This window comes from Aricia agestis, chromosome Z, assembly GCF_905147365.1.
Source record: "Aricia agestis chromosome Z, ilAriAges1.1, whole genome shotgun sequence".
NCBI classification, from domain to species: domain Eukaryota; kingdom Metazoa; phylum Arthropoda; class Insecta; order Lepidoptera; family Lycaenidae; genus Aricia; species Aricia agestis.
In genome coordinates, this window is record NC_056428.1 from 22,932,234 (window position 1) to 22,949,629 (window position 17,396).

At 33.9% G+C, this 17,396-nt stretch overlaps 1 long non-coding RNA gene across 1 annotated transcript; it reads left to right on the forward strand.

Moving 5' to 3' along the window:
• The first annotated feature begins 1,416 nt into the window (after nt 1-1,416).
• On the forward strand, nt 1,417-15,147 carry LOC121739327. Its single transcript, XR_006037428.1, has 3 exons — nt 1,417-1,427; nt 11,796-11,799; nt 15,028-15,147. It is a non-coding gene; the product is annotated as an uncharacterized LOC121739327 (long non-coding RNA).
• Nucleotides 15,148-17,396: the final 2,249 nt, after the last annotated feature.

Here is a 17,396-nt window from a genome sequence, read left to right on the forward strand (position 1 = left end):
TGCAATAATATACAAATGAGAATAAAAAGTAAGTACCTACCAAAGTTTCAATTATTAGGGATTAGTGCGTCTTTAGTGAACTCCTAGTAAATTGGTAGACAAGATGAATGAAAAAGTGCAATGAATGAAATTCCTACAATATAATTAAATTTTATTTCATGAATGAACATGACATATGCCTGGGTTAGTTGACTCTGGGATAAATTCTTCTGGCGGAATATATAGTATGAGTTAAAAATTAAAAACGTTAACACTGAGCTATTAAGCCCGGGGTCGTTTATTTACCTCAAAATTTTGGCACGAGTGGGCCAAACTAGTTTTTCCCACTCTGTATTGACTTTTATATCGTATTCATTAATTTAATTCATCCTAATGCAATGACATCTTCAATTCCAATACAGTTAAATATTGCTAAGATTATGATAGAAATAAATGATTACACTGTTCACAAATAAAATAAAAAATGTACTTACTACATAATTCAAAATCAAAAATGATAGAATATCTAGATATATTCAGTGCTTGCACTGAAATTTTAAACATTAAATTAGAAATTAAGCACAGGTCCAAATGTAAAACCAATAATAGAAAATTCACAACTAATAGTATTCTCACAATTACTAAACTGACTCGTGTTTTACTGGAGCTTAAAATTAATCAGTGCAATACCTTCAAATTATACAAGTTCATCCTTTATACTACATAGTTATACGAAAGGGAAGTCTCATCATTGATTTTCGGAGGTCCCACTTGAACTAAACACATTCGAAACTAAAGACCCTTCCCGTTTCCCAGGGTACTCAAGATTCGGGAAGTTACGTCGTGTATTATATTGCCATAGTTTGAAAGTATTTCTCGTGTATTTATAAGTATCTTGGTAATATAATGTTATTGAAAAACTTTCCAACTAAAGTATAAACGCGCAACGAGCATCTTTTAGTACTGCATCTTTTATAGTGAATTTTGTATAAGAGATACACACCACACACTTAAGTATCATTGTTTCGTTTTCCTTCACTCTGTATAAATATATAAAGTTGCATGTATACGAAGCCCTGAAAATTTAATCAAACATAAAATAATAAAAAAGCATTTTCTGATAGGCGCCCGATCAAATCAACAAGCTGAGGTCTTGCCGTATTTCTACCAAACCCTAAAGGGGTTGATAAAATATTTGCTTTAAGGGCCTCCTCACACTGACAGTTTATGGGCGGAGCGATGGCGCGGCGGCCATGAGATCACAGGCCTCTAACCGAGGCGGGTTCACAACGCTCGCTAGACGTATCACCTGGCAACCGCTCCTCCCGCTAATCGACAGCGATGATCACAGGATCATGAATATGATAAGGCCGTACAGTGTTAATAAAATACTTACTTTAGAAGGCTTTATCACATTGGTTGTTTACGAGCGGAGCGATTGCGTGGCAGTAACTAGATCATAGGTGTTTGATCGCGGCGAACACGCGGTGGATTCGCGGAGCTCGTTAGATGTATGGGCGCTATAACCCCTACACCGCCAGTATGATAAGGCCCTAAGTCAGTCGACTAGGCACGAATTTCCACAAAAAGCAAAATGAGCTTGCTCCGCCACCCAATAGAAAAATTGGCAAAATATTTGTTGTATGCCAAAAATACAGACGAAACTACCCCGAATAGCTCAGCAAGATAAAGTTAAAATATTTGCTGATAAATCAGCGCGATAGTGTTTGATTTTCATTCCAGGAATTTTAAAGAAAAGTTGAAATTGATGTGTATGAATATTGTCAATAACCACTTATAATGATATAGTGACTGATGCGAGTTTTCACGTGAAATCACGGAATTCCAAATACGGAAAACGAATTCAGAAATCGCATACGGAAAACATTTATGTATGCGGCCCACCTTATCTTATTATCTTATATCTTTAAACGAGCACAATATATCAAATAGCTTGGTCAATTAGCTAGTAGAGTATAATATGGTATAGCGAAATGATGATGATTATCATTGATTTTGATTACACGTCTAGTTGATCGATGTTGATGTTTACGATTTTCTTCTTTAAAAAATATTCCATGTAATTATTTTATTCGAACGATCTAAAATGTTGTAGAACACTTCTACACAATATATTTAAATATATTTAGAATAAGATGGCACCTGCGATACGCCGAAAGAAGACAGATATTATAAGCATTATTTTATAATAATATTAGTAAGGGTTTTAAAGATTCTGGGAACTCTAGTCTGGGAGAGCCGAGACTCACGTAATATCTTTTATCATCAAACATCAAAGTACTTTTAATTAAAAATGGTTCGAATTCTTCGTCAATTTAATTAACAATTTACACATAATTATTCACTGAAGTCGAGAAATATTGTTTTCGACAGTATTTAAATATTGTATTAAACGATTATTATCTTTCATGTTCTATCAGAAAAAAATATTTATAGGCAGACGGCGGACCTATGTAATTTGGTTGGGCAAAGTCGACAAGGACTGACATACTTTGTTCGGGTTGTGACCTGTATTACTTCGAACCCGAAAATATTACATCGGACAGCCGTTTGTCTGCTCATAAATGAATTTCTCTTATGGTAAAATAACTGATTTTTCTAGAGCATTTAGTCAAAATTAACATCTTGACTGGGATAACTCCTAGCGACATCTCCTTCGCGATGAATTATGACCAATAATTGACATTTTCTCAACTAAATATTTGTCAGCATCGTACGCACCGAACGCACCGAATAGTACACGAAATGCGGCGCGTACGGTGCGGACGAATGTATGAGGTTTCACATCATAATATTATAAAACGAAGCTTGCTGATAAATGTTCGATTGCCTTAATCTGTCGAATGTTTAAAAAATGACTAAAAGGTCTGATTTTTAGTTGCCGAACTTGAATAATAATGAGTAGGCACTAAAACATCCAAACTGCTAAATATACTCGTGTATAATATTGAATGTACTGTAACTTCTCAGTGGAAATTGTGGAAAGTGTTTCACAGTAAAAATATACACTGTTCATGCACTTCATTTATTAATTTATTTTATTACAACAATTATGTTTCACACCCGGTTTTGATAGAATCATCATCAGGACACCTGGACGCACCATCGAAACCGGCCGTGTGGAACATAATTGTAATAAAAATAAAAAATATCCACACTCCACAGACAAACGTATTTAACCTCCTCCTTTTTTGGAAGTCAGTTAAAAATGTATGAAAAGTGTTATAAGTGCATCAAAAGTGTATTATTATTACTGAGAAACTGCTAAATGTTTAGTTTTCTTGATTTCATAATATTATACAACAGTATTTTATCACTAATTTTATAATCATACTTTTATCTTCGCCACTTTTAAATTCATCGCAATAATATTGTTCGAGTAATCCCACTGTCCATATTGTAAGTAATTAATGTTTCATCGGTGTACTACATGACAGGACTCGATGGAATTCAAATATTTTATTTTTGAATTCCATGGAATTCCATCGATTATCCAATTTAGTTTGTTATTAATTGTCTGCATGTTGATTAAAGCTAAGCTTTGTCTAGAAATATACCTCAACACAATTTTGAACCTGAGTTTGAAATTAGATTTCAATTATTCTTAAGCCAATGAAGATTTAATTCATGTAATCCATGGATTATTTTACCTACGCTTGATTAATTATTCTAATATAAAATATATTTAAACGCAGTAGCTATAAATATTTTAATCTAAAAACTAATCCAAATAAACGCATATAAATGTGAGTATTTCAGTCTAACTATATTTCAGTTACGTGTTGCTAAAATTGACATATTTAATCGGGTTTAACGACACGTTTTGTAAAAAATGTGTGTCACTTACACCCTCGTGTGGGGACAAATTAAAATATACCCCCAAGGAACCGTAAAGAAGAACTGTCGTTAACTAAACTTGACGCCCGTCTCAAAAACATAACTCACGTTCTTGCTCAACATGAAATTCAGCGTAAAGTAAATCTCACGAGTTTCTGCCAAATAATCAGCAGAGTTACATAATTTAGTCAAAATTGCGACCATTGCGGGTAAAATTTAGCACACCGCTTGATAAAAATCCTCGAGTTAACTACAATATATTATATTACTCCGCCGCGGGCTAAACCTAATTGTAATTTTGTATCACATTAGAAATCTGTACTTTTTCAGTATAAAAAGCATCCTATTATGTGTAAGACCAAAGATTAAATTAAGAACATAACAAATAAATTATCATAACCGAAAGAAGATTTTACGTAAATAATAATACAATTACTTTCTTTACAAGATATATAAAAATTGGCTTGCTAATTTATTATACAGGACATGCGACATGACATTCATTTATTACTATATTATAATGTCAATTCCATGTTCTCTCTTGACGAGAGATTCAAGAATGTGTTAATAACAAATATTACATGATTTATTTGTAATTAATATTTTATTAACATGATGTATTATTAATAAATATTACAAGTACTGCTTTATAATAACACTTGTATATTTATTAATCTTTGACGGTAGTGGTACAAATTGATATAATATTTTGACGAGTAAGATATTGAACCTTCCGTTTATTGTGTTGCTTGTTCAAGACATCTGTTGCTCCGACCCTGTATCAAACCTTATTCGTAGAATGCCGACAAGCACCCGCGTCTCCAGTAAATGATGATGGGCAATCTCCATAATGATGAGATGCAAAAGTGTGGTAAACCAATAAATTGTAAAAAATAAAATTGTCGAGGAAAATTAAAAAGTGTGGAAGCAATTGGATTGGAATAATTTGAGATGAGCGAGTAAATAGGTCTACATCTGCATCCGCCACGTTCCTTCCACTTGCCACCACCAAAACGACATCACCGGTGGTGTCATATGGAATCTTTATTCCATATTATGATACCATCCTAGTGGTGTCGAATGAACATTTGAGTGACTGATAAATATAAACTTTACTGCTTGAACTTATATGGAGTTTTCATATCAACAACTAAGCAACTATGTCACATCACTAACAGTCGGTGGTGTCATATGGACTAGAGATTCCATAATATGATACCACCAGTGGTGTCATTTTGGTGGTGTCAAGTGGAATGATCGAGAAGTTATGATTTGATGATGATGAATAATAATTATGATCATCACCAAAATAATAATATTCTCAAAAAATGTTGACAAACGTCGTTAAATATTAGCTCAATATGAAATAATGCATTTATGTATCATGACACTAACATTAAAAAAAATTACTACGAGCCGTTTTAATCAAATAAAATAAAATGAGCATAATAAAAATATAGATTAAATAATATTCACTAAAAACATTTATAGTATTCTCAAAAATAATATTTTGAAATCAAATTGTCCCAAAAACACGTTACAACCTGAATAACAAAATCCATTAAGCGCAAAGAAAACAATAATTGAATTGCAGCGAATTGAAAATTTCAATAAGCACACACTTCCATTAGGATAATAAGCGAAATTCGGGAGCAACAGTTTGTCGCGGCAAGGGCTCGCGAAAATGGCGGATCCAGGATTATGACCGCTTAAACGAAAAGTAAAAGTGAACGAATCGCTCGATACCGACCTACCTGTTGCGGCGTCGCTTTCTTAAACTTTTCGCGCCCAATTAACTACTTACCGGAAGTGCTGGGCTGCGCTTCGGTGGCACCGCTGTACCTTTTGACAACTTTTATGACACTTGAAAACAGTTTGACGACTTTTTGGTAACTGTTGGGGAAGAACTACATAGCTCGTAACGCGAGTATCGAGCCGGGTCGCGACGTGCGACCAACGAGACGAGAAGCGAAACAGTGAACGCGCTTGCCTCTGTCCCTGTAGCCCGACCCCCGCGCGCCGCCATCCCACCCCCTCACCCTGCCAACACCTATCCTAACCCGGTGCGCCAAATTACAATATTTTTGATATATCAGAAAACATAAGAAATACAGCTGCAGAGCAACAGTTATCAAGAAATACATTCAATCTTTCGTTCGATTGATTTAGACATTTTTCTTTGAAGTACCAAAATTATTTCAGAATGTTAGGACAAATATCAACATGTAATCTTATTTTTTTTTTTATTTAATTAAAATTTATTATCATTTTATTAATATGTCTAATTATACTCACATATCTTTGAAACCTGGTCTCATTCGAGGAAATTATTATGATCGCTTAATTACCTTAATAATTAACATAAATCAAGCGAGAGATATTTATCATAAAAACTATAGCCAGCTAAATGTATTCAAAAGAAGTAAATTACAACGTAATAAAGCTCTAACGCGATTAATTCGAAGTCCATATTTAAATGAAATCACAACGCCGAGTCGAATTACTCTTTACAAAAATATTCATGAAATCTAAAATTAACGGTAAATCTAAGTTTATCATTGGATTAAAAAGTCAAAATATTACATAATAATTGTAAAATTTTAAAAGTTGTATTTACATATTTTTATTTAATAAAATTTTAATTGAATTTTATCGTCATTGTCCTATTTAAATTTAGAGTCCTTGATGACATCATTATTTTATTTCAGATAGAGAAACCTATGACTGAGCATTAGATAGGTTAAAGTACTGAAATTAATATAATATAGGCACGTACCTATTGTCTAAAAAAGTACATTCAATCTTTTAAATAGAAACATAATAATCATAACTAGAGATCGCCTAATGGTCGAAATTCGACCTTAGTTTCAACAACATTAGGGCTACGACCTATATTTTGTAAAAAAATATTAACTTTATCATTTTTTTTTCAACTCTTGTTTTTGGGACTCAACTAATCTCAGACTGGCCGTGTAAGCATTGTCTAATAGTATCTTAGATTCAATAAAAAAAAAAACTATAATCCATTTTCAATTTGTCAACTTGTTGTTAACAGACTTCAACCATAAATAAAAGAGTATAATTCGTATGTATAGGCCTGTCACTCAAAAATCTGTCATTTCTCATGTATGTGTGTTGTAGTGTGTGTAATGTTTTATTTGTTAAAAAAATATACGATAAAAGCATAATTTCAAAATAATATACGCTCGATGCACTCCTTCACCATATTATGCACTATAACTTTGCAAAATTTCATTCACCTGCGTTTCCCCATTTTTCGTCAAAAGGGATACAAAGTTTTTGGCTCACGTATTAATACACGTATTGTCTAAAAAAGTACATTCAATCTTTTAATAAGGTACATAATAATTATAATGCTACCAAAATAATCTAGTATACAGTAGACAGTAGAGTATGACATTTTGTTTGAAATTATTTATATGGACTGGATTGACGAGGGCTTATTTTGATAAGAATTGTGTCTGTGCAGTATCTACTTAGGGCGAGGCCACAACACTGCGTTGCGGTGTGGTATCGCAAAAATTTCAACGCAGTGCTGTGGCCTGATACGCCAAAATCAAAATGTATGGTTTCCGATAGTAAAATCATCAGCGTACTAAGGTGATGCGTTTATAAAATGTTAAAAATAATTTCATATTTAAGTTTAGTAACAATATAAATTGTATAAGTTACTAAACGAAACTGCACCTCCTTAAAAATCCACTTACTCTATAGTAATATATAATTCATTAGTACGGAGCAAGATCGAATTCTGCAGTCCAGTTTGGAACCCACACTATGCCATCAACTCAAATCACCTCGAGAGAGTCCAAAAACGTTTCTTGTAGTATCCCACAAACATGGTGTACAATTTGTACATTCTTGTAGGGAGAGTAAAACACAGAATATTGTTATATCACTCAACACCACCACTCGGGCTCGTAGAAGTGATCGTCAGACCGAAGTCGAGCGACCACTACTACTCTCCCTACTACCTACCCAAGTAGGCGAGGCATATCTTTATTTATATACACTACACATGGTGTAGTCAGAAACCTTGCTCATTATTTCTGTAGATTAAAATATTTTTATCTAGACTCACTCTTGGATCGCCGTAAACATTTAAAACTAATTTTTATGACTGGCGCTAAGGATAAATGCTGAGTAAAATAAAGCTATAAATATTCCCACAAGACCACCCCGAAAAAGTAAATAAAAACCATTCCACGTAAAGCTTGCCAGAACAAACGTAGGTTACTAGCGTAAACGTAGGTTACTAAACGTAGGTTATGCACCACTCTGAAGATTGTGTAGATCTAACAATGCTATATCCGACTGTACCGATATCTGTATTTTGATTCCTTTGATAAACTTAGGTAGGTATTTTAATAGGAATTTAAAATAAGTACTAAACACACCGGCAAAATTAGAGGAACATAACAAAATTTTCAATTTTTTTAAAATTGTTCACCGATTTTTATATATTTATTTATTTATTTACTAATTGATTATTAAAAAATAAATTTTATATAAATTTAGGGCATAAAAACGTGAAAAATAGAAAAAAATCAGCAAAAATCAAAAAATTAAGAAAATCTTTGAAATTTCAGTAGTAAGTTTTTAAGATAAATTCTCCATTATTATTAAAGAAATGCCATGTTAAAAGCGTGTAATTCCTTCTATGGATCTCAAGACGGCATGGATACGCCATTCCATGCTTGCATTTTAATTGTCAATCATTTCCTGTGGGATATTCTCCTACCCCTCCAGTAGCGCCAACTCGAGCTCCTGGACACATTTTGGAGCTGGAGTTTTAACTCGTACCGTTCACCCATTGATGTGCCACACGTCTTCAATCGGATCCACATCCGTAGACCACGCTGGCCTCTCCACCTGGGCTACGCCAACATCGTTTAGGTAATAATGCCCGATTTTCTCACTTTATGGACGCACATAAAATTGAAATTACTACCTAAAACTGTGTAAAAGGAACACCATGCAGTTCCAGGATGTCGGTGCTATAGCCCTGTACTGTCAAAGTACCATCATCTATAATCATCAGCTCCATGCGGGCTCCAAATCATATGCAACTCCAAACCATTACGAAGCCTGCATCATAGGCCACTGTTTCCGGTAAGTTTGATGGCCAGTAGCTTTCCTTATGATTTATCCACATTCTTTATCGCCTGTCAATACAATGTACACAGAATTTGCTCCCATCACTGTACAGCACAAGATTTCACTCACTTGTCTAATTTTGATGTTCACGCGCAAATCTTAGCCTGGCTCTTCGGTGTCCTGTCTCAAGTTTTGGTGCCCTTGCTGGCACTTTTGAGTTTAATTTAACTTCTTTGAGTCTTCTTCTTACTGTACAATCACTTACACGTTCATCTTGGATCTGTTCCGACAGGTTTCGTGTCTACATAGCAGTTTGAGGTCGATTTCTTAAGTTTTGTTTCCTTACAAAATGGTCATCCTGAACCATTGTCACCCGATATCTGCCTTGTTAACGTTCTCCGAACGTTAGATCCAGTCTCTCTGAAGCGTTGAAAGTTACGATGAACCACGGAAGCCGACACACCTAAGGCCTGACTGACCGGACGGTAGGTGTGACCTTTCTCTATCGTGGTTACAGCTCTAGCTGTCGCAGATGCTGGGAAATCACTAATTTTGTATCTAAGCAATGTGGTCTTCCAAAAACCAAATAATCAAATGAGCTGAGCATACCTTGCACCCCGCTAAAACGCCATTCTTATCAGGAACACTTACAACGTCAATAATCGAAAAACACTTATTAGGGCATAATTGCTATAAAAACCTGTCAACTTGCCAGTTTTATTCAATATTTTATTTCTTGAATGAGCTTAGAAGCTATAAAAAAGGCTTTCAGACAGCCCGACCCACTTGAGTTCAAGTTTTGGCCCTTTTTACCTATGTTCCGCTAATTTTGCCAGTGTGTGTATATTAACAAATAAAACATCCTGCAAGAAAAGTAGAAATTATAATAATAATTTACTATTTGGCTATTTGGTTTGTACTGTCCACAGTTTAAATTTGATTTTTGTTATATAGTTTTATTTTAGTATTATTGATTATATCTGTATAGGTATACCAAATAACAGTAATCATTCTTATTTTCCTATGAAAATAAGAATGATTACTGTTATTTGGTTACATTCATATTTTTATTATATTATTATTAACTAGCTGTTACCCGCGACTGCGTCCGCGTCAACAAAAATATGTAAAATACATAGGGAAAAAATAAAAAGTAAAAAAATATCCTCCTCCTTTTTGGAAGTCGGTTAAAAAGTAGCCTAAGTTACTCCTTATTACATCAGCTACCTGCCAATAAAAGTCCCGTCAAAAGCCATTTTGGAGATTATCTGGAACAAACAGACAGACAAAAATTTAAAAAATTGTTATTTTGGTGTAAGTACCGTCTAAATATTTAAATACATGTAGTAAAAAATGGTTACTTTAATATTACAAACAGACACTCCAATTTTATTTATATGTGTGTGTGTAATGTGTAATAGATTACATTTCATCTCAAAGCTTTGTCGCATACGCACGCTGTATTTCATCTGTCATTAGAACTAATACAATGTGCACAATCTTGAAATGTCATAAATGATGGAAAATCGAATCTATGGGCCAAATACATTTTTACATATTAACAGAAGAGTCGATTGAAATATTAGAAAAAAATAAAACGAAGCTATTATTTTTTTAATACCTATTCATTCCGGCACGAAGTTGTTCTAGTGCCGAAGCGCGCATATTTTGTTTATTTTTGTATGAATCACAACGCTTATTCCACAAGCATTCTAGCTCCCTGTAGAGTTGTATAATTTTTAAAGGTTGAATTTTCTCGGCATTTTGTCCTAGAAATTACAAACACGTGCATACCGTACAGACGTTCGCCAGTGACTGGCGAGATCCATCTACTTGCTAGGAGGTCATTGGCTAGAAAAATAGAAAAATAGACGGACCCTCTATTCTCGCCAGTACTGGCGTCTGGCAGCCAGCGTTGGCCTGGCTTGAAAAAACTTTTCACATGCGGCATATACCAAGGCTATACTGGCTGCCAGTCTTATTGGCAAACTATACTTTAACTATACTTTATTTTAGCACGACAATTTAACAGCTATAACTTCATATAATTGTATATATATATATATATATATATATATATATATATATATATATATATATATATATATATATATATATATATATATATATATATATATATATATATATATATATATATATATATATATATATATATATATATATATATATATATACAAGTTATATCTGTTATATATATATATATATATATATATATATATATATATATATATATATATATGATGTGGGAGAGCCATGCTTCGGCACGAATGGGCTGGCTCGACCGGAGAAATACCACGTTCTCACAGAAAACTGGCGTGAAACAGCGCTTGCGCTGTGTTTCGCCGAGTGAGTGACTTTACCGGAGGCCCAATTCCCTTTTCTATCCTCCCCGTTTCCCTTCCCTTCCCATCCTTACCCTCCCCTATTACCCTATTCCCTCTTAAAAGGCCGGCAACGCACCTGCAGCTCTTCTGATGCTGCGAGTGTCAATGGGCGACTGAAGTTGCTTTCCCCGTTTGCTCGTTTGCCCCTCCTTTCTTAAAAAAAAGAATGGAGGTCAAAATTACTACTGAATCAATTTTAATCATTCTTTCAATGAATAGGCTAATAATAATTATATTTTATACCCGTACGAAGCCGGGGCGGGTCGCTACTTTTGTGATATTTTTTATTTGCACATATTTCTGCAACAAAAAATGTCCTCAAGTCTTTTCCCTTTTTTCAGAATATCTCCAAACTTATCTAAATCTGTACAACCGCTATGCACATTAGCTTCATTCCCTTACTTACGGCTGAACCGATAATTTCGATGAAAGTAGGTATGTAGCTACGTTGGGCAGACAGAGAAAGACAAAATAGTTCTGTTTAGTAAAATGTACGGTTGCCGCGCAATAAACTTATTTCGACGTAACGGAGTAGCGAGCGTCGCCTAGTTTATTACATTAGTAGGGGTTCTAACTTAAGGGGGCGACTAACCCTAAAGTGTCGATTTTATAATTCATTTTTATACTTGAAAAAAAGCCCCGAATTGTTTCATTTTCTAAAATTAGATACCTACTACATTATATTTCCGAGAATTCGATCTGAGCAAAAACACGATATCTTAAAATTTTCTCGTTAGAAAAAATCACATAGATGCATCTAATTTTCACGAATTTTTCATTTATTGCCATAACCGTGCATTGAACTAAGTTAATATTTTAACACATTGTATAAAATTCTATCAATGAGAGATCGACCTAGCGGATTTTTAAAATGTTGTATATTTATCGACATATTGAGAAAAAACTAATTTGGCGATGAATCTGCGTCGTCCTTTTTCACCTGGCATATGAAAGACGGGCCTGAGTGTGAAGAGAGAAGGACGATGTTTGATTTTTTGGGTTGGTCGCCGTCTTAAGGCTTTTCGAAGTTGTCTCAGAGTGATTCGGTAATCGGACAGCCGGGCCTGACGTCACAGCCTTAATAGGGGATAAACCTAAACCTACTCGAGACATACTCGAGAAAAGGATAACTTACTAGTGACAGAAATGCCGCTGATCCAACAGAGACAAGAAAATGGAATTAGTTTTAGAGATTAAGGTGCGATTTCACCAAAGAATTTGAACGCGCTTAGTCCACACTGAACCGGTTATAAATGTATAACCGCGTTTATATCACCGAATAGCATTTCACCGACATAAACTAAACGCGTTCACAGCAAATCCGAGTTTCATCTTCTGAACGCCCAATGTTCGAGGTTTATCTTTATAAAACTCGTCAAAGTCCTGACAATGTAGTGTCACGGTGGAACGACAAATATAGACGAAAGAAAATATGTAAATGTCAAAATCACAGTTTACACAGATGTGTTTAGTTATTTTATATGTACGAATAATAAAAATCCAAGGTTCCATGCCGTTATAGAGCGAAAGAAGGAAAAAAAAGTGTTTTTGTATGGGAGCCCCTTTATTATTTATTTTATGTAAGTTTTATTATTAAATATTAGAATAAACAAATAATTAAGGATTTTCAAGTTTTCTACATGTTGCCATTATGGATTACGAGCCAAATAGGCCAAAAAATCACGTTTGTTGTATGGAAGCCCCACTTGAACTTTATTTTGTTTTTAGTAATTGTTGTTATAGCGGCAACAGCTGATATACACAATGTGTGAAAATTTCAGAAGTCTAGCTATGACAGTTTTTAAGATGCAGCCTGGAGACCGACAGACAGACGGACAGATATCGAAGTCTTAGTAATAGGGTCCCGTTTTTACCCTTTGGGCACGGAACCCTAAAAATTAAGGAAACGTAACTCCCATACTTCGAAACCGTTTTGAATTTGCTTCCTTTTCGCACACTAAAATATGGCAATAGCAACGAAACACTAACACTCTTTACGAAATAAGGCCATTGACATTAATTGTCACGAAATAAAGCCATTTACAATATTTGCACAATATTGTGTACCGAATACATGCATAAAGTATGCATGTATTCGGGTCACATTTTGTAGACTCGTGGATAAATTTGACACAGTTAGTCTTCCTTAGTTTTTATTGATCGTAGGTTTATATATTGTTTTTTGCTATTTTGTTGTTAAATTAACGAGACAAGGCTCCAAAATATTAAAAATCATCCACTTATTCTCTCCGGGACTTGAAGTATGTCCAAACCAAATTTCAGCTAAATCGGTTCAGTGGTTTGGGCTTGAAGAGATAATAGACAGACAGACACACTTTCACGTTTATAATAACATATTAAGTATGAAAAGTACAGCTTCCGTGTATGGTAGCATTGGTAGCTAAATTCAACTATATTTTAATAGTTAAAAAAAAACTAAAAAAATACGCTCTAGTCAGTCCGCCATATTGGATTTATGTCAGGTGAGGTTTTTTTGTATTCCTGACAGCAAACCCTTTCATTTGATACCCATATCATATATATCCGTCATCTTGGGGAGGCCGCCATATTTGATTTGTAATGACGTTTCTTAACTAGTCATGTTTTTTTGTTTGTCATCAGAACTTAGAGCGTGTGCAAAATTTCGTCCTAATCGAAGACCGGGAAGTGGGTGAAATCGAAATTTCAAGATTTTCTTACATAGTTAGTTGCAAGTGAAATTAAAAAAAGCGTGTTAAAAACATAAACTCAGCTATGCCATAACGTTTATTTGGCAGAAGTTATTTTAATACAATTTACGCCATCATACTTCAAATGTCAGAGTATACTGAAGTGGCATCATTTGGCAACGCTCTTACCTTGACATGGTCCGTCCATTATTATTTAGGTCTACGCGTTTTTACGTAAAGTATCCCATAAATTCATAATATTTCATTTTAATAGTTTCTCTTATTTTACAGTGTACTTTTATTGAGTCATGACATGCCAGAATCTGACATCACGCGACTTGGCGATAATGATATTATTAGAATTTACGCTAATTTACGTGATATAAATAAACGACGTCATTACTCACGTGACCTTGAAACCCTCTCGTGTGTTTCCGAAGTACATACATACTAATATTATTATAAATGCATAAGTGCGTCTGTCTGTCTGTTACCCCTTCACGCCCAAACCTCTGAACCGATTTTTCTGATCATTTGGTATGGAGATAGTTTGAGTCCTGGCCCCCGGGAAAGGACAAAGCCTACTTTTTATCTCGAAAAAATGTACGGTTTCCACGTGGTAAACAAATTTTGGCGCAACGAGTTGTGGGCACCTCGTAGTTCAGTATAATATACGCAATTTATTAAAAAATATATCGAATCAAATATTTTAACGCGAATGTGAATCAGCGACTTTAATATCGTCACAAAATGGACGCAGTCACAAAGAATACTGACGTCACAGTAGAGAGGCTTCTAAAGCTTCTACTTAAAATAAACCCTAGTTCTGTATGTTGATAATGGATGGCATCGTAAATTATTATTTTTAACAAAAAAAATTAAAGTTAGATAGGGTTTAGGTATGAAACTATGACAATTATAATTGCTGTGTAGTTAGGTGGTTTTTAATTTTCAAAATCACTAGATAAACTCAAGTATCGATCTGATATGCACGGAAGCATATGCTTTTTGTTCTTAAAACAACGCCGAAACCCCCAAACCTGCATCTTTAAGGAGTCAGAAGTTCTCTCAGCATCTTTGGGACTATGGTATACCTGGTGCAAATCTTACTTTTTGATAACATAATATATGCCTGGAATACTTCATATAATACCAAAATTGCCATAATATGTTTCCATATAAATTTTGAGGAGTTCCCTCGTTTACTCATGGATTCCATCATCAGGTCACCACTTTTGTGAATATGGTGCCAAATTGGAGTGAAACTCGATAGGACAAAATATGAAAATCGGACCACAAGCGGCTGAGTAATTGTTGAACATACAAAAAAAAAATTTAATATGCAGCCGAACGTATAACCTCCTCCTTTTTTGAAATCGGTTAAAAAATTAATATTGTTTAAATACTTCGATTGTCTTTAAATAAAATGAGGTGGATAGAGAAAGACCAAAAAGAATATAATATTATGTTTCACTTAATTAAAAGTAAAATAAAACATATTTGACTACTACGAACTTTACATAAATATTAAGTATAATTATTTTTATATAACATTTTAAGTAAAAATTTTATTTAAAGTCGATTAGACGTAATATAATTATATTATGTTGATTGACATTTTCTCCTAATTATAAACTTTATAATATTAGATTGCGGACCAAACCCAATTAACCAACATGAGTATGATGTATTAAATTTGTGAAAGCAATGTGATGCATGAATGATGAATTGAAATTATCGATTGTGCCGAAATTCATGGTCAAAACATAAGTCAAAATCAAGGTCGTCATAGTCGGCTTTTGGTCAAACGTGAACCATTGGAAAAGGCTTTTCATATCATCTACGCTAATAGTCCATTATAAAAAACATTGCAAAATATATCAAAACTAGCTGTTGCCCGCGACTTCGTCCGCGTGGACCTCAAATGTCGCGCGCGATGTTCAAACAACAAAATTGGTGTCAAAAGCTTTTTTAAAAAAAACCCTGGTATCCCTTAAATCAAAACACCCAAAAACAGCTGTGCAGTATGCACATAACTTATTTCATTTTTTTTAAATTAAGTAAACATTATTTATGCCAAATTTTAAAGTATATTTAGCCCCCCAATTACACAACTTTACCCATAAACTATTTATCATTGATAGGTTTAAGGTTTCGTCTCTCATCACTGCATAGATAAAGTACAAAGTTATTTAATAAAGTAAATAAGAAATGACAATCGAAAATACCGAAAACTGAATGTAAGATGATACCACCTCTTATAGAAAGACTTTTGAGCAAGCGTCAGCGCGATGTAGGAGACGGCACGGCGCCATCTATTATGTATTTTGAGAACTGACTTAATTTGAACAAATTTACGGATTTTTACCCCCTTACAACCCTTTTTTCCAGTTAAAAAGTAGCCTATGTCCTTTCTCAGGCTTTAGAATATCTGTGTACAAAATTTCATTACAATCGGAAGTTTTGGCGTGAAAGCGAGACAGACAGACAGAGATACTTTTTATTTTATTTTATTCGGTTTGTCAACAATTGATTACTCGTAATACATTTAAGAAATACAATTTAAGGTTACAGTGAAATCGCATATCAATTTCTTAACCCTTAATTCGACGGATTTTTTTTTTTCGCGATTTTTTTTGTTCATATACCTTTCCTTTAGTGCCTAAAGACGTACATAAAAATATTTAAAAAAATCCCTATTTGACAATTTTCGAGAAAATGATAGTATAGTATATTATACGTTGCCGGGTTCCTACAAAGCACCCTTCCAATATATACGTATAGCCCGCTACGCAACTCTGATTCAGAGCACATTACATTTAATTTTTTTTTAGAAATAAAAATAACTTTAAAATAATTAATTGGTTTTAAGGCTAAGTTAGGACAAATAATAGCTGTTTCTTTGGCTTGTTTATCAATTTGCTCAAGCAGTGACATTTATTGGGGATGAAACATAGGGGTAGTTATAAGTTTCTGCAAAAGATAAATGACCTTTTTTAAGGGTGTTAAATGTCCACATAGAGTAGTAGCTACATTATAGACTTAATTTCAAACGTAATTTTCTGCAAATTGGAGGTTTTCTTTATGGATTTTAAAATTAATCAAAATTTGACTACTAAGAGCATTCAAAGAGAAAAGTTTCTGAAGCTTCGAGTAAAAGTATTTGTCAACAGGCTGTCAGAAAGCATTTAGAAGACGCTTTAAAGATCCTGATCTGTAGAAAAATTTAAATTTCAATAAAATACAGGTATATAACTTACTTATTATGGCTGGTTGGCAAAAGCGCAGTAATGACAGAAACTTTGAAAGCTCTAACAAAATGTTTCATGACCTATAATGGAGTCATATACCTAGAGAACCACAGGGT